A 19117-nucleotide genomic window follows, 5' to 3' on the forward strand; every position below is an offset into this window, starting at 1 on the left:
AAGTACTTGCTCTCTGAAGGACTTAGCAATTTTTGTGTGCTGTTTCCAGTCCAGAACTGTCTACCAACAACCCACAAACACCTACAGGTAAGTACCCTGTCATGTGTTGCCCCGGGCTGCACAGGGGTATACACACTCAGTCTCCCTGGAAGGTACAAAAAAGATCACCGACAATAACGGTGTCACCTGTGTGTGCTCCAGCCTCACACACTTCAGAAGAAGAGTCTCGCTCCTCCTCTAAACCCCCCAAACCAGTGCTAGGAGCCCCTGTGTGCGCTTGCAAACCAACCCTAAAACTGCAGGCTCCAAAACTGAGCATGCTCACCTAAGGGGGCAATCTTTGGAGTGTGCCATAGACCGAAGACTTGTGTCCCCCCAAAATTCATATGTTGAAGCCCTAACTCCCAGTGTGTTGAATTTGAAGACAGAGTCTAAAAGGAGGTAATTAAGATTAAGTGAGGTCATAAGGGTGGGGCCCTGATCAACAGAGTTAGTGTCCTTATTAGATGAGACAGCAGAGGGCTCCATCTCTCTCTCTCTCTCTCTCTCTCTCTCTCTCTCTCTCTCTCTCTCTCTCTCTCTCCCCCCACCCCTCTCTCCATGCTCCTGTGGGAGAAGGTGAGGAATGGCCAGGTGAGGACACAGCAAGAATGTGGCCACCTGCAAGCCAGGAATAGAGCTTTTCACCAGAAACCAAATCAACCAGAACCTTGATCTTGAATTTCTAGCCTCCAGAATCGTGAGAAATAAATTTCTGCTGCTTAAGCTGCTTGGTCTATGGTATTTTGTTATGACAGCCCAAGCTAATACAGGGCAGTGCAAGAAGGCAATATTGGATCTTTCTTATTATGTATCTCTTACTTTAAAAATCATAAATACTTTAAGCCTTGGTAATGGATCGACCCTGGCACTCCCCACCTCCAATGCATGGGTCACATAGGGTAGGAAAGGTATCATGAGGAAAGAGTGGGCATCTCACAGCTCAGAGGGGTTGGCAGGAATGCCCACACCTGTCTGCTTGGTCTCCATGGATTGCAATATATTACAGCTTATATATGGCCAGATTGTGATCTTAGATAATAGAATCTTTACCATATTTTCTATGAAAATGAAAATCACTTACAGCACAGAGGTTCACTGCCAATCTTACCACTAGAATGTAAGTTCCAGGAGGGCAGGAATTGCCTGGTTTGTTCACTGCTGTATCTCCAGCACTTAGACAAATACTTGGCACATGGTACATACTCAATAAATAGGTATGTATTAAATAAATGATGCTAAAACTCGTGTTACCTTTACAGACCATGATGTCTGCAGATTTTTAAATTTTGGAAACAACTTTCTAACCTCGTTTTTAATTTTTACAAATGAAGGTATCAATGAGTTTTTATTTTGTTAAAATACAAAATTTCAAAACTTACCAATAAGCTCATGTCAGGGAACAGATATTTAGGCGATTCTCATAAAATACTTTTTACATGGTAGATGCCCAAGGATTGTGGTGGCTCTAATAATTATTATTATTTGGCTAACTCTTGTGCCTGAAAGCACTGGAATGCAAGGTAGTTACCAACCAATGAAACAGTCGTATTAGCACAAGCTCCTTGTTTTACTCTTTTCTTGTATTGCCTTCCATACTTCTCCCCAGAGGCCAAGATATTACTAAGCACATAATAGATACTTTTATGTGACAAATATAAAACTAACTGAACTTTTGGCTCAAATTCTCCTACACTGTAGTCAAGACCTCAAAATAGAACCCTTAACTGTTCTCTAATTGTTTCTACCAGTATTAGGCTTGGCTCTGTCCAGAGTTCTGTAAGTTCCCTAAAGAACAAAGCTCATTCGTTCCTCAAATATTTACTAAACACATACTATGGACCAGCCATTGTCCTGGGTGCCGGGGCAGGACGGTGAGCAAAGCAGACTTGACCCTTCACAGCACTTACCATGTGCCATGGGGGAGATAAGACATCAAACAAATAAATATGTAATTACAAATGTGGTGTGTCCCATGAAGTGGTTCTCGACCTTTTCTTTTTTTTAATGAAAATTGCCTACCTATACTTCAGTTCAGAAACATTTTATCTAATCATTTCTTTCCCAAATCTTTTTGAGTCAAGAACTGTAACTATCAGTCAGAGTTCCTGATCAACAGAAGATCTCAGAGTCACTCCACCACTGGTCTCATTCTGCACAAAGGGAAGAAGCTGACATTGTACTGACTTACCGAACTCGATGATGGGTAAACGCACAATTTCCAGTAGGGTTTCCTTCTTTTTTTTTTTTTTTAATTTATTTATTTTTTGGCTGTGTCGGGTCTTAGTTGCGGCACGCGGGATCTTCGTTACAGTGTGAGGGCTTCTCTCTAGCTGTGGCGTGTGTGTTTTCTCTCTCTAGTTGTGGCGCGCAGGCTCCAGGGCGCATGGGCTCTACAGTTTGCAGCGTGTGAGCTCAGTAGTTGTGGCATGCGGGCTGAGTTGCCCTGCCACACATAGGATCTTAGTTCCCTGACCAGGGATCGAACCCTTGTCCCCTGAATTGTAAGGCAGATTCTTTACCACTGGACCACCAGGGAAGTCCCCCGTTTGTTTGTTTTTTTAAAGAGCTTATAGACCTCTTGCCTACTTTCACAGATTAGTGGTTCTCAAGCTTGGCTGTTCATCAGAATCACCTGGAGGGCTTATGAAACCACAAATTATTGGCAAATCTCCCCCTTCCCAGAGCTTCTGAGTAGGGCTGGGTATGGGGCCTGAGAATCTGCATTTTGTGCAAGTTCCCTGGTGATGCCAAAGCTGCTGGTCCAGCAACTACAATTTGAGAACTACCACATTAGACTAAAAGGCAGACCTGAGCTTGAACAAAGTAAAAGTTGGAAGGAAGCTCATGGATTACCTAGGCCAAGCTCCTCAGGTGATAGATAGGTGAGCCAGAGAGCCAACCTGCTCAAGGTCAAAGCAGAACAAGGCAGGCAGGTCACTGGCATGTCTGTTACACAGCTTCCCAGCAAGCCCAGCTTCCTGAAAACATGCCCTTTTCGGTGGATTCGGAGGTAAACTCATCATCAAAAATCCAAGGGTATGAAATGCTGTAATGTCTTGGATTTACTTCAGGGTAATCCAGGAGGGTTGCAGTGTGGGGAGGGAGGAGGAAGAAGAGGCAAAATTGATAAAGTGTTCACAATTGTTGAATTGGATGAGATCACACAGCAGCTCAGTATATGATCTTTCCACTTTTGTAGACGTTTGAAGTTTTCCACTATAAAAGGGTAATGGGAGTCAGTTGGATCAAGATTTGTCATTGCACATCTCTGAGAGGACCTGGGTTCCCACACAGCCCCTGAAATATACTCCCCCTCCACCAAAGGAATATTTTGAATATCTGTGACATGCCAAGTCTTGGCTGGCCACTAGAGGGAGTCAAACAAAATTAAGGCACAAATTGCTATCCTCAAGAAGCCCATAATTTGGTGGTGTAAAGAAAATGCAAATTATTGTGTTAGAGACAAATAAATGGCATAAAAGATGATGAAGAAGGGGCTAAGAGACTGAGAGGACTAAGGCAAGGCTGCATCTTTTCCCACTGTATATCCTTGAAGTAAAACTTTTTGTGCCGTTTTCTAAAGGTGGTCAACTTTCAGAAATGTGTATTACCATCAATCAGTGATGTTTTATCAAAGTGGAAAGAACATCAAAAGCACAAATAAAAGGAAAAGCCCAAGAGTTTGCTAGGGTAATAGTTAAATTATAGTTTATCCACACAAGAGAATACAAAATTGTAATTTAAAATGACAATATCGCTTTGCGGTTCCAACATGGCGGAGGTGACGGTGGAGATTCTCGGCTCCAACGGGGCTTTCGACAAGGGATTTATCAAAGATGTTCATGAAGACTCCCTCACAGTTGTTTTTGAGAACAACTGGCAACCGGAACGCCAGGTTCCATTTAATGAAGTTAGATTACCACCACCACCTGATATAAAAAATGAAATTAGTGAAGGAGATGAAGTAGAGGTGTATTCAAGAGCAAATGATCAAGAACCATGCAGATGGTGGTTGGCTAAAGTTCGAATGATGAAAGGAGAATTTTATGTCATTGAATGTGCTGCTTGTGATGCCACTTACAATGAAATGGTCCCATTTGAATGACTTCGGCCTGTCAATCAAAATAAAACTGTCAAAAAAAATACCTTCTTTAAATGCACAGTGAATGTTCCTGAGGATTTGAGAGAGGCGTGTGCTAGTGAAAATGCACATAAAGATTTTAAGAAAGCAGTAGGAGCAGGTAGAATTTTTTACCATCCAGAAACCACACAGCTAATGATACTGTCTGCCAGTGAAGCAACTGTGAAGAGGGTAAATATTTTGAATGACATGCATTTGCGAAGTATTCGTATGAAGTTGATGCTTATGTCCAGAAATGCAGAGGCCACTAAGCATTTAGAATGCACAAAACAACTTGCAGCAGCTTTTCATGAGGAATTTGTTGTGAGAGAAGATTTGATGGGCCTGGCAATAGGAACACATGGCAGTTAACATACAGCAAGCTAGAAAGGTTCCAGGAGTTACAGCTACTGAGCTAGATGAAGATACTGGAACATTTAAAGTCTACGGAGAGAGTGATGATGCTGTAAAAAGGGCTAGAGGTTTTTGGGAATTTGTGGAGGATTTTATTCTGGTTCCTAGGAATCTTGTTGCAGCGTCAAGGATGGAGCTGCTGCTTGAGCTTCACTGTGCTGACATGGAGGTTGCTTTTACACGCTGCTGCTAGGACTTCTCAGAGAAGCCATGCATCACGTGAATTCCCTGTCTTACTCCTTTGGTTTTTTCTTTTTACCTGTTCAGTTGCTGCTGCTTTTAAATTTAGGGTTATTGGGCAAGGAGGTTTGAAAATCCTCTAATAGTGTCTGCTGTATTGATCGGCTTATTGTTGCCATTGTTCCCTTATTTATTCCCCTCCCGCCTTATTTATTCTTCATTGGGAACTGTTCTCTCAAGCACGCAATAGAAGAAACTTACATTTTAACCTCTTTCAACCAAAATTAATTTATTGTGGAAATAGATTGCTGATATAGTATAAAATTTTAATTAATTGAGGATTTGGACTTAACAAATAAGATGTTGCTGTTAACTTAGGATACATCTATTACATAAAGTGATAGTTACCTGAACATCTACTTCTGTTACCAGGTAACACGACCCAGTGTTGCTTTGTTACTTTATGGGTGTATGTTAGCTTTATAACAAGTGAGTTCCTACGGGGAAGAGCATCTTCATGTCCTCCCTTTACTTTCTCCTCTAATTACTGGATACTCAATAACTGCTATTGGACAGACTTACAAGTTAAGTGTGGAGAAGGTAAATAATTTGAATTTTATGTCATTTTACAGTAGTTCATATCTAGGAAGACAGCAAACCATATACATGTTGTATGTAGTTGTACAGTTCTGCAGTACTTTAAAAAAACTTACAGGTGTAAAATGTGATACTTGTTAAATGTCAACTTTTTATTTCAGTGAAGAGAATATTCATTTTAAAAGAATCTTCAAGTCACAGGTGTCTTTTGAACAAATAGGAGCTTGAAAATAAAAGCCAGATTGATGACTTCGTTAGTTGTTTGAATAATAATATATGTAACATGTCATAAATGTAAACAAATTGATGTGATTAATGCCAAAATAAAAGTTATCTTTCTGCCTTCAAAAAAAAATCAATGAAATAATAAGTATATTCATAATACAACTTTTATATTTAAAAGATACAAAATGACATATATTTTATATATATATAATTTTGGCCAATGTTTAGAAGCATATAGAACTTAATTTTAAGACCAGAAAAAACATGCCAAAGTATTAACAGTAATTATATCTGGATCATAGATTTCCAGTTTTCCTTTTTTTTTTTTTTAACTCTTCTGCAGGTTTTTAAATTTTATGTCACAGATACGACTTCTACAACAGTCTTCCTCATTCTGTTGTTTTTGTTTTTAAGGGCAATTAGCTTTAAAGTACTATAATTTATCTGTATATTCAGAAACTGAACCAAAAAGACAAGCGTGCCCATTAAGCAGTGTACAAACTGCAGAGATTAAGTGGAATCTTTTGAAGGGATTAGAGGGCTACGGACCCTCTGGCATGGCCAGATCAGGGCTCCACGAGCTGCCCTCAGCCAGCCCCAATGGTCAGTTACTCCCACAAAAGCCCTACAGGCTTCCTAGGGGAAACAGAACAGAACCACTGAAGCATGCTGGACAGGGAAATGTGGATTATTAAAAGCAAGCTCCCTTTACCCACTTAATGCATGAAGCGTCCATATCACAGCCTTTGTTTAAATGTCCTGGTCCCGCTCATTTATGAGGACTGTGCTTGGGCATGGCACAGGATGCAGGGGGTCTGCCTCTCTCTTTAAGTTATAGTCGATCTTCTTTTCATTATGAATGAATGAACCTTTTATCAGCTCTACTTTGAGATTGCCTCTGAACACTCTGGAATCACTAAATAATTCAAATGTTGAATCCACAAACTAGACACGATTTTCTTAAAATGGGGGTTTCTGATGTCAAGTAAAATGGTAGTAGTAGAATGAACATGTGTAATGCCATAGGAGTTCAGGCACTTGCTTACTAAATGAACCAATTTTATACTAAGCATAGAAACCTTCAGACAGGCTCTACATTATAAACTCTCCTATTAAAAATGACAAGACAAAAATACAGATATGAAAGTGTAGCTTCAAATTACCCACCCACTAAAAGATTACATGTATTGGTGCAAGTGGCTATTTTCACTGATTAAAAACATCTTAAACCACAAATAAGCCATTTGTTAATCAATAACAAGAAAGGCTAGGATGGAATTTCAACTTCAACCTGAACTTACTTCTTATTCTTTGAAGAATACTTGTTCCAAAAAACACTAATTCTAAAAGATACATGCACCCAATGTTCACAGCAGCATTATTTACAATAGCCAAGACACGGAAGCAACCTAAGTGTCCATCAACAGATGAACAGATAAAGAAGATGTGGTATACACACACACACACACACACACACACACACACACACACACACACACACAATGGAGTACTACTCACCCATAAAAAAGAAAGAAATTTTGCCATTTGCAGTAACATGTATGGACTTGGAGGGTATTATGCTAAGTGAAATAAGTCAGACAGAGAAAGACAAATACTGTATGATATCACTTATATGTGGACTCTAAAAAAATACAACAAACTAGTGAACATAACAAACAAGAAGCAGACTCACAGATACAGAGAACAAACTAGTGGTTACTAGTGGGGAGAGTCGTGGGGGGAGGGGCACAATAGGGGTAGGGGATTAAGAGATACAAACTATTAGGTATAAAATAAGCTACAAGGACATATTGTACAACTCAGGGAACATACCCCATATTTTATAATAACTATAAATGGAGTATAACCTTTAGAAATTATGAATCACCACATTGTACACCTGTAACTTATATAATATTGTACATCAACTATACTTAAATTAAAAAAAAAAAAATTGCTCCAGAATGAACAGCAGACCACCTCATCCACTGCTGTGGGGATGGAAAAGTCACAGATCACAATGCAAACTTTAAATGAACCAGATTTCAGTATGAAAAGACTTGTAGAAACATCTCCTCACCTGTGTTTCATTTAATTGTTTCACATTTTTAATCTGATTTTTGTTTCCTAGAAACAAACTTTCCTGAGCAAACCCCAAAACAGTACTCTCGAAGCAATGGATTGCATATAAGGAATTCTGCAAATCTGCCCAGAGATTTAAGACATTCTAAGACAGGGGTAGGAGTCTAATTGGCCTTTAAAACTTCCAGTAATGTTTTCCTACAAAGTGCTGCAAACCAGGTGACATTAAAACAACGCTTTAGGTAAGATGAAGCTCAGAACCGTCCCAGACCTCCACCTTTCCCCATGTCTAACACGCAGTGCTAATCGGAGAAATTAAAATGCTCTCGCTAGGAATAAAAGTTTTTATCAAGTTAAAATGCACATATTGTTTAAAAGAGATACTAAAAAAAATCTTCCAAGTCCTGAGTAACACTTAACTCTATAATAAAAGTTTCTTAAAGAAAAGCTTCAGTATACAAATTAAGTAGTTCCTCTTTTTTTTTTTTTTTTGCTGGTCTTCATGACCAGGGATCAAAAGAGGCTTGACAGCAAAATGGCCCAACAGCCTTCTCCATGAATGGCCATCATCGCCTCCACCCCGCCTGGCGCCCTGGCGGCCACACACACACACACACACCTTCTTGGACTTCAGGGAAGCAGCCTTTGTTCCCAAGACCCAAAACTGGGATCCAGCTACTAAGCCTCCTCCTCCCCCGAACCAGCCTTCCCAAGGGTCGGAGCCCCTCAGAGACAGTCCCAGGTCGGTTCTGGAAAGAAGCCCCATTTTCTCCCGTGTTCCAAGTGCCGGGGAGTTGGGGCCGCCACCGCCGGCTCCAGCTTCTCTAAACACACAGACATGGACACGCATGCACGCACGCGTGCACACCCTCAGAACAGTGATTATTACCATCATTGTCATTTTTATTAGCTCTCACCTACGGAGCGCTCACCATGTGCCAAGCGCTCAGCGCGCGTTCCAAGTCCATCTAAGTCCAACTCTGCCGGCCCCTCTTTTTCTCTCTCTTTCACACTCACACACACACACACACACTCCCACGCGCGCACGCACACGAGGCAGCGGCACCCACACCCCCAGGCGCCCTCGAGGCTGAACCCCGACACTTCCGTAGCCTCCCGGCGGGTCCCGACCTCAAAGGTACCCACGTCCGCCCGCGCGCTCCCCGGGCCGCGCTTCCCCGCGCGCTGCGCTGCGAGACGTTCCCCCGGCGCGCCCGGCGGCCGCTCCTACCTCGGCCCTTTGTCCTCGCGCCGCCGCGGCCCCGCTCCGGTGCGCCCGCCGCCGTCGGAGGGCCGGCCCAGCCGCCTGCGCGCTCACTCCCCCAGCTCCCGGGCTCGGCCGGCCGGGGGGCGCGCGGCAAAGCCCGGATCTGCGGAGCGCGGCCCGCGCCCGGGACTGACCCCTGACCCCGGCCGCCCCCTGGAGTCCGCTTCTCCGGGTCTTCCGGCCGACCGCGGAGAAGGGCCGGCGGTGGGCTCGGCCGACCCGGGACCCCGCTGGGAAAGGGTCGCGGCGAGGGCGGCGCCAGGGCCGGACCGGGCGGCGTCGGGCGAGGGGAGGAGGCTCGAGGGCCGGAGCCGAGCCCCGCGCCCGCCCGCCGGCCTGGGTTTTCGCGCCGCGTGCCCGGTCCCCTCGCCCTGCCCCTGCGCCCCCCTCGCCAAAGTCCGACCTCCTCACCCGAAGGGCGCGGCACCGGGCTCGGGGCGCCGCCTGCTCTCGGGAAACGTCGCTCTCTTCTCTGATCTCCCCGAGGGATTCCTCCCCCAGCTTGCCCGTCCCGCCCCCCGGCACACCTCCCCACCTTCCCGCAGGGCCACGCGGGGAGCCCCTCCAGCCAACGGAGACTCAGAGGGGGGGGGAGTCTGGGCAGACGTTGGAAGAACCCTCGGAGAACAGAGGTCATTTTGTCGCTTGGGACGCAGACGCCCAGAGGGGACAAGGCAGGTCTGCGAGGCAGCAGGAGCGCAGCCGAGGCTTCCCACAGGCTCCACGCCAAGGGCCCCGGAACGCCCACCCCTGGACGCACGGGCTGAGCCCTGTGGAGGGCCGCGTCGGCGGGGCGCCCTTCTCCGGCCCCCAGAGACCGGCTCAAGCAAGGGGGGATAGGGGCACCCGGGTCCCCAGCAGCCGGGGTCGGCCAGTGGCCCACCAGGGAGCCTGTCTGAGGCCAACAGAGGAGAAAGATTCTGGAACGGTGGGCACCTGCGGGGAGAACCCAGCCAACTCCCCCTGGCCCCGGTGTCGGGAAGAATCCGTGAGGAACGGAACGAACCAAAGAATCTCCGATAAATCTTTGCAGACCTCGCAGGAGGCTGGTGCAGAGCTAGACCGAGCAAGCAGTAAGCACAGGGCAGGAGTACTTCTTTTTTTTTAAGCAAGAGAGGAGCCCCTGTGATTTCAGGAACCTGCGAGGCGCAGAGCTGGAATCGGGCGACCAGCCCGGCACCCTCACTGCCACTCACCCCCATGACTCGCATTGTGGCCTTGGGCCAGTCTGACAGTGTCCTTGAGGATGGGGGAGACAGTCACAGTTGAGTGAGCTGGGCGGTTAAATGAGGGAATGAGGGCCTGGCCCCCAGCAAGTGCCACCACACAACAGGGCCTGGGGAAAAATGTTGCCTGAATCAATCTCCGTAGATTTCCTGTACTCTGATTGGCAGTACCATCATTTTCCTTTTCTTATAATGAAATATTTGAAACGCACACAAGAGACAGTAACGTCACGAGCCCCTCTCTGTGTGCCCAAGAACCAGCCAATCCTACCCTCTTGCCATACTTACTTCGGATATTCACGTAAGAAATAAATATCACCATACACTTAAAGCCCCCAGACAGCCCTCCCTGATCCCAATTCTTCCCCCACCACCGCCTTCCCAACCCCCAGTACTTTCCTAAAACATCCCATCAATGTTTTCATACTATTACTACATATGCATGTGTTCATGTTACTACATATGCCTGAGTTGAACTATAGCATGTTTTCCAATTTTACCGATTTCTGTGTGTTATCATATTCTGTGTTTTGTTCTGTAACCCAGTCATTTGTTTTATGTTGTTTTGCTCAATATGATGTTTGTGACAGCCATCTCATCATACATATAGCCCTAGGTTATTCATTTTAACTGCTAAATAGTATTCCATTGTATGAATGGCACAACTTGTACAGACATCCTTCTGTTGATGGACCTTTGAGTTGATCTGTTTTTCATGATTAGAAACAAGACCGCAGTGAACATTCTTGACTGCGTTTGTGTTTCTAGGGAATAAACAGTTTTTCAACCACTCCGGTAAACACATGTACAGAATAGCTGTGTTGAATTCACATTTACCAATACGTTGGTTCTATGGTTTAGATTAGTTACTGCAATTGCTAAACCAATAATCACGGTACTTACTTTTTTCTCCCTTACATTTTGACAGCTTACACTTTATCAAGCAAATAAAATCCTACAGAACAGGGTCAGCAAACTTTTTCTTAAAGGTTTAAAAGAAATATTTTAGGCTTTGCCAGCCAAGAGGCAAAACCACACTATTCGATTATAAAAGTACTTGTATAACCATTTAAAGTATAAATGTATAACCATTTATATTAAAGTATAAATATTTTTAAAAATATGAAAACCATTCTTACCTCATGGGCCATAAAAAAGGATACTGCCCCCCCCCTCCAAAAAAAAAAAAAAAAAAACTAGATAGCTGAACAGATTTGGCCCACGGGCCATAGTTAGCCTGCCTAACCCCCGTTATATGAAAGACATTCCAAAAATTAATTCCTTTCCTTGAAACCCAACATTAAAAAGGAAGTCACTTTTAATAAAGGCAAAAATACAATTTGATTCACCAGACGAATCAAAGTGAATATGTGGTTCCTGCTAGGGAAACATTCTTAGGAAGCTGTCCCATGCCTTAGTTAATTGATACAGTGACTTTGGGGAAACCATTTAATCCCATTTTTTAATCTATAATAAATTTTAGAAATGCACAGACTCCTATCAATTAAGAATTAATAAGACAAGAAATGAAATTCAGTGAAAAAGTTGTATAGTATTTTCCTGCTTGATGAATCATCTCTCTGCTCCTAGTTCATTGATTTAAATACCGGCACGCAAATACGAATGATTAGCTTTTTTCTTCCTGAACTGAACCTGACCCACTCATTTTATGTCTTTACTGAACTTGAACCAAAACTTGAAAAAGTAATTTCAAGATATTTTCTTAAATGAGGGGACTCAAGCTAGTTTAAAATGTTGACAAATATGGTACTGAACTAAAAACTGTGGTGGCCAACCTCAGACCTACAAAGGAGCTGTCAATCTCTAAGTTCATTCAGTAAGCAGGGTTCGCAGGGGCCATGGGGTCAGGAAGGCAATTAGACACGGCTTCTGGGCACATTTGTTTCTTTGACCAGCATTATCCTAAAGAATCACACGCATGTACTTCTCCTCACACGCTTACACACACACATTCTTCTCTCCTCACACACACATCCTCACACATACGTCCCCCCCTTACACGTCTAGGCATGTGCTGCGCACACGTATTCCTTACACACATATCTGCCTCCTTAAATGCACACACACTTCAAACATACATGTGACTCTTCTTCACATACATACACGTTTCCTTCTCACACATGTTTCTCTCCACCGACAGAAACACCGAATGTCTCTCTCTCTCTCACACACACACACACTCACACACACACCTTGTCACGCAAACATTTCTCCCCCTTGGTACATACATTCTGCTTACACCCATATTTCTGTTTCTTGCAAATCCAACTCTTCTCATACCTTTTTCTTTCTAACATACACACGTTTTCACATGACTACACCCAGACACAAACTCATCCTCTCACGCACTTTCATTTTTATGTATACTTGTTTATCTCGTCACACATACCAGTAGATACGCCATCTCCTTCCTTTGTGCCTGAGCAAAACAGCTTACTCTTTTCACATCCATCACAGCGCCCAATTAAAATGCGGTAGAGTGGAATCGGCTGAAGCCTTTAAAAGCTCCCTTTTGTGCGTGTCAAGCAGTTTAGAGTCATTTGTTATCAGCGTACCACTTGTTTCTATGTGAGACGGTTTCTGAATGGCTTAAGGGTACTTCGTTTATTCGCTTATAATAAATATCTCTAAACTATAACCCAGTTTCTGTTATTAGCTATCACTTTCTGTGGAGGAAATGTTTCTCTAGCCTAGTAAATGCTTAAACCCAGCTTACTTAAATTCTCCCAGAATGTGAGTGGGTAGGTATATTGGTTTGCTCAGGCTGCCATGACAAAGCACCACAGGCTGGTGGGCTTAAACAACAGAAATGTATCGTCCATAGTTCTGGAGGCTAGAAGCCCCAGATCAAGGCGTCGGTGGGCTGGTTCCTTCTGAAGGCTGCGAGGGAAGGATCTGTCTGTCCCAGGCCTTTCTCTTCGACTTGCATGCCTGTCTTCTCCCTGTCTCTTCACATCCTCTTCCCTCTCTGTGTGTCAGTGTCCAAAATTTCCTTTCTTATAAAGACACCAGTCATATTGGATTAGGGCCCACCTCAGCGACCTCATTTTAGTTTGACTGCCTCTGTAGAGACCCTCTCCCCAAATAAGGTCACATTCTGAGGTGCTGGGGGTTGGAACTTCAATGTATGAATGTGGAAGGAGGCAGGGATGGGGAACACAAAGCAACCCCGAATGGTAGGACTTGACTTGTTTCTACAGGTGGTTCAGACCAGAGATACTAAACTTCACCTGGATCACTAATACATCTGAGGCCTAGATGTGCCACATCCTCGTTTGAAACCTTAAATTCAACTCCAACTGCATTCCACTCTACTTCACTCCACCTCCATATCACCAGGAATATTGACCACCCCAAATTCAGCGGCCCTACTCAATGCGCTCCCTAAGGTGAAACTGCTCCACCTGGTGGAGAGTCAAGATGCTACACTTCAGCAAACGGTAAGTGGGCTTGTAACCCGGCTGCCAGCATCGTATCGTCTGGTATCAAATATTAGATAAACAAAGGAAAGAGTGAGAGGGGCAAAACAAATTTGGTGCAACTGATGTATCTCCTGGGGGTAGTGCGTGGGAGGTGAACATTTAAGTAGGACACATTTAACAATCAGTAACACGTTAGCAAACAAACTAAATTGTGCTTGTATAGAATTCAAGTGGACTAAAATGATGCAGTTCAACTTTAAAGGCCAAGTGAAAATTGATTTATCATATTTTTCCCACCTTGCTAAAGGGGAGGTAAATTGATTCAACTTCTTTGAAGGATAATTTGACAATATCTATTAAAGTCACCTCTGGCCTCGTAATTCACTGCTAGCCACTTATTTTTTAGATATACGCGTACCTGGGTGAAAGGTAGGCTGAATGAGATTGTTCTGTGTTTGGTGTTGTTTGTGGTTGCAAAATATTGGAAATAACCCAAGTGTCCAGACTTGGAGAGGGCATGGGTGATTTATGGTACATACACACAGTGCAATACTGTGTAGACATAAAAAAGAGTGAGAAAAACTTTTATTGCACTGTTAGGGAACAATCTGCAAGATATTTTGCTAGGTTAAAAAAAATCGAAATAGTATGATTATTAGTGTGCAAACAAGGGTTGGGGAAATAACATAGAGGACTATTTGTGCATAAAATATCTCTGCAAGAATCCATACAAAACCAGTGCAATGTGAGCTTCAAAGAGAGGACTTTAGACTTCACTGCTGAGAGACAGGCGTGGGAGGGACATTTTTCACTGTTTACTCTGGTACTTTTTGAATTTTGAGCCATATAAATGAACCTCTTCAAAAAATTAACAGTTTTCTTGCTTAATTTTCATTGTCCAAAATTTCTCAGAGGTCTAATGATATTTTTGTACTGTTGGTATCAGAAGTCTGAAACCAACGTGGTTATCCTCCAATATTGGGCAACTTTCTTTTCTTTTAGGGGAAGGTATTATAATTTATCTTTTTCATTATAAAAATGATGTGTAACTACCTAACAAAGAAAACAAAAGGTTTCAAGTTTGCTGATTGTAAGTCTTCTTTCCACACAATTAATACAAATGGATTTTATAATAGCACAATTAATAACACAATAACACAATTAATAAAATGGATTTTCTTTTCCCAAAATGAAACTAACGTAAACCTACACTATTTAAGAAATACTAAGAACATTAGTATCATTCATCATAAAATTCAGTCAGAGGAAAAATAAAAGTTGCTAAACGTATCAATCATCTGATAATGCTGAATTAAAACAAAATCCAGCATAAGGTGTGCTTCAAAGTTTTAAGACAAACTATTACCTCTATAATTTGGGTTTTCATGTTTTGCTTTGGAATTTACATTTCGAAGTCAACATAGTAAAGAGTTTATTTTTTTTCAAATGCTATTTATTTATAATGTAATGTGTCTATGGATGGTGAAAGGTTACTGGGGGCATCAGTCCAGGTTGTGGGGCTCATTAGACAACACGTGGGAAGGAGGCTGGGGTGCTAGCCTCATCTGGGAGTTCAGAGAAGCCTTTCTGGCGGGGGGGGGGGGGGGGGGGAGAATGTGCAAAATAAGGATGAGGCATCTGCTAGGGGAGGTGTCAAAGGGTTAACGTCCTAGCAAAGAAAACAAGATGTGAGAAGACTCAGCAGTGAGGGAAAGCTTTTGAGGAATTGAATGAAGATTAATGTGACTGAGAGAAAGTGATGCATCCAATGGCTCTGACAAGGTGGTAGGGGCCCCTGTGTGCCCGGGACCCAGCCCCTGCCCTCCCTCCAAAAGTGTGATGCGGCAGACAGCCAGGCAGGCAAGTGCCCAGTGCCCAGGGGAAACTACTAACCTCGAGCATAATACAGACAAAGTACACTGACAGCTTTTAAGCAGAGGAGTGATGAGATCAGACCCACGCTTTAGAAAGATTTCTCCTGCAATGAAAGGTCAACAGCCACCCCCCAAAAGGCAGTTGTTTAATTTGACAGTGATAGTATAGAGTCCCTTGTAAATGGCAGGACAGGCGAATGAATTAGGAAGCAGTTAAAATAGTCCAGGAACAATGACAATGAGGGCAGTCGTGGGGCAGTGGGAATCAGGAGGAGGGAAGGGCTGAAACCCTTTGGGGGGCTGGAACTGACAAGCCCCTGTGCCCATCCTCCCTCCCCTTTGTGGCTTCCTCATTGGAGTTCACCCAGGCGTATAGCAATAGCTCATCTTTCCCACAGCTCTTTTTTGACAGGCTTTCATGGGGATTTGCCCTTGTGGGTGTATTTAACTGCAGGCTTACTTTTTTGTTTCCTTTTCTGAAGCAGGAGGCAAATACTGTTGCTAAGTGGAGAGACAGAATCCGTGCATCTGGACCAATGACAACTTTCGTGGGCTAGCATCTTCTTGGGAGCTCTCAGGAAAGCTTGTCAAGTTCTGAACAAAACCTCAGAACAAAGAGTCAGCCGCCCGGCTCTTTGTTCCATTTGATGTCATTTTAGAACCATTTTTAGTCACTGGGGTAGGGAGCTTTGAGACTTGGTTAGAAACAGCCCCTGTGAAGCTAGGAAGTTTGTGTTACCACTGAAGATGGATTCAATGCACCAGGGACTTGACGTCCATTGTCTCTAATACAGCAGAATTGCAGGTATGTTTACCTCAGTTTACAAACAGAGAAACTGAGGATCCTAAGGGTTAAGATGCTTGCCAGTGAGGCTAATAAGGGTGGATGCAGGACTCGCTCCAGTCCAGGTTTGTCTGTTCCTTCCTGCATGCCACCGCTCCTCTTTCTGCATCCTTCCATCTCTACGACACTCCTTTCCCGCCAAGTGTTTGTCCTTGCGCCTCATCACCTTCCTACAAAGGATACTGACCTAGAGAGTAAAAGACCAGAATTTGGATTGCAGCTCTGCTAGAAACCATCTTTTTATTATTATTATTAATGAAGACTGTTTAAATTCTATAGTGCTTTACAATTTTCAAAAGTTTCACACACATGATTTCCTCTAGTCCCATAATAACCCTTTTTTTAATCCTCTACCCCTATACTGCCTCTCCCCTCTCCCCACTGGTAGCCACTAGTTTGTTCTCCGTATCTGAGTCTGCTTCTTGTTTGTTATATTCACTAGTTTGCTGTATTTTTTAGATTCCACATATAACTGATATCATACAGTATTTGTCTTTCTCTTTCTGACTTACTTCACTTAGTATGATAATCTCGAGGTCCATCTATGTTGCTGCAAATGGCAATATTTCATTATTTTTATGGCTGAGTAGTATTCCATTGTGCATGTGTGTGTGTGTGTGTGTGTGTATATATACATGGACATATCCACGGCATCTTCTTTATCTATCCTTCTGTTGATGGACACTTAGGTTGCTTCCATACCTTAGCAATTGTAAATAAAACTGCTCTGAACATTGCGGTGCTTGTACCTTTTTGAAGTAGTGTTGTCATTTTTTTCAGATATATACCCAGGAGTGGAATCGCTGGGTCATATTTACTGAGTGCCTGGTATGTCTACCAAATCTCCACTTCTACCATCTCCCCTGACCCTCAGCAGATGACCTTGCCTTCAACAGAGCATGAACTCCTTCAACTTCCTGCTAAAAATACCTTATCAGGTTGTCTGCCTCTGTCCTTGCACTTTCCTCCTGTCACCGTGGAGGTGGAGCCCTCCTCTTGTTTCCAATTTCCTCCTCCCCTGGAGCTCTGTGTGGAATCCCTGACAGCATTCTCAGGGTTATCCCCTTTCTCTGTTGCATCTTCAAGCTCTCCCTTTCTACTAGCTCCTTCTCATCAACACTAAAAAACTTAGGTCTCTGCTATCTTAAAAAAGTTAAAGGGGGGGTGGTGGAGAGGAAGGAAACAAGTAGGAAAGAAAGAATAAAAGAGAAAAGAGAAGGAATGAAGGGAGGGAGGGAGGGAGGAAGAAGGAAGGAAGGAAGGGAGGAAAGAAGGGAGGGAGGGAAGAAGAAGGAAGGAAGGAAGGGAGGAAGGAAGGAAGGAAGGGAGGGAGGAAGGAAGAAAGGAAAGAAGGAAGGAAGGAAGGGAGGAAGGAAGGAAGGAAAGAAGGAAGGAACTAAGGGAGGAAAGAAGGGAGGGAGGGAGGAAGGAAGGAAAGAAGGAAGGAAGGGAGGAAAGAAGGGAGGGAGGGAGGGAGGAAGGAAGGAAAGAAGGAAGGAAGGGAGGAAAGAAGGGAGGGAGGGAGGAAGAAGGAAGGAAGGAAGGGAGGGAGGGAGGAAAGAAGGAAGGAGGGGAGGGAGGAAGGAAGGAAGGAAAGAAGGAAGGGAGGAAAGAAGGGAGGGAGGGAGGAAAAAGGAAGGGAGGGAAGAAAGGCAGAAAACATCCCTTCTTTTAACCTCTAAGGCACCCATAGCCTAGATTCACCTTCTATTCCCCTAGCTACTCCCTCTTAATTACCTTTGTTGTTGCTTAGTTTAAAAACAAAAGCAAAACTGCTTATTGTAAACAATGTGACAGTATCTGCCAGCCCTTTCACACTGGCTGCCCTCTTGCTCTGCCCTCTGGCCCTGCCCCATCTTGCACTTACTCCTGCCCTTGTCAAATCTCACCTGTGCCTGGACTTCAAGTACCCAAAGCGCCACCTCGGGTACAAGTCTTCCCTTAAACTTCATCAACCCCCAAGCTCTGTTCCTTCTACATCTATCTTCTAGCTCTTGAATCTGTCCTTTGCTCTCTACTTTCACTGGCACTGCCCAGTTCTGGCCATCATCAGCTGTCCTTTCGGTGACTGACAGCCTCCTAACCATTCTCCTTGCCTCCCATTTGACCTCTCCTGTTGCTGAAGATCTGAGAATGCCTATGCCGGCGTGACAGGTATATGCAGAAAGCTGTAACACCTAGCAAATAGTAGGTTAGAGTGGCGACCATTGGATTTGCTCCAAGCCCTCAATCCCAAAACACTGCATTAGAAAAGTTAACGTGGCTTCAATTTAGCTGGTTTATCATCCCTTGGAGAGGGGATGAGGATCAGTTTCCTCACCTGGAAAAGAAGGGGTTGGGCTAGACCAGTGCCTGGCAGAGTACACCCAAATCCTCGGAGTTTCTGATTCTGTAGGGTCTGGGGTAGACCCAGAAAGTTTGCATTCCTAACAAGCTCGCTGGTGATGGCAATGCTGAGGTCCACAGACCACACGTAGAATCTCACCAGACTAGGTGATACCACATTTTTGTATCTTCACCCGTGCTATCCAATATGGTAGCCACTAGTTACCTGGCTATTAAAATTCAAGTTAAATTAAAATAAATGAAAATTCAGTTCCTTGCTAGCCATACTTCAAGTGCTCAACAGCTACACGTGGCTAGTGGCTACTATATTGAACAGTGTAAAACATTTCCATTATTCCCTATTGGACATGGCCATTTCCTCACAGATTTCTGGGGAAGAAATTTTACCGTAGAAGGAAGGTAAAATATCCCTTGACAAATAAGGCCTCTCAGCATTCCTCCAGCGCACCTGGGCCCT

At 43.8% G+C, this 19117-nt stretch overlaps 1 protein-coding gene and 1 pseudogene across 5 annotated transcripts in view; one reads left to right on the forward strand and one right to left on the reverse strand.

The window, feature by feature from the left end:
- GREB1 (growth regulating estrogen receptor binding 1) overlaps positions 1–19117 on the reverse strand; it is a 144478-nt gene that overhangs the window by 123061 nt on the left and 2300 nt on the right. The window lies entirely within an intron of this gene.
- Positions 3301–8790, forward strand: LOC309612161 (RNA-binding protein FXR1 pseudogene; annotated as a pseudogene). Its single transcript has one exon. The product of its transcript is annotated as an RNA-binding protein FXR1 pseudogene (transcript).

The sequence above is a fragment of the Balaenoptera borealis genome, assembly GCF_965194805.1.
Source record: "Balaenoptera borealis genome assembly, chromosome: 15".
In the NCBI taxonomy this organism is placed as follows: Eukaryota; Metazoa; Chordata; class Mammalia; order Artiodactyla; family Balaenopteridae; genus Balaenoptera; species Balaenoptera borealis.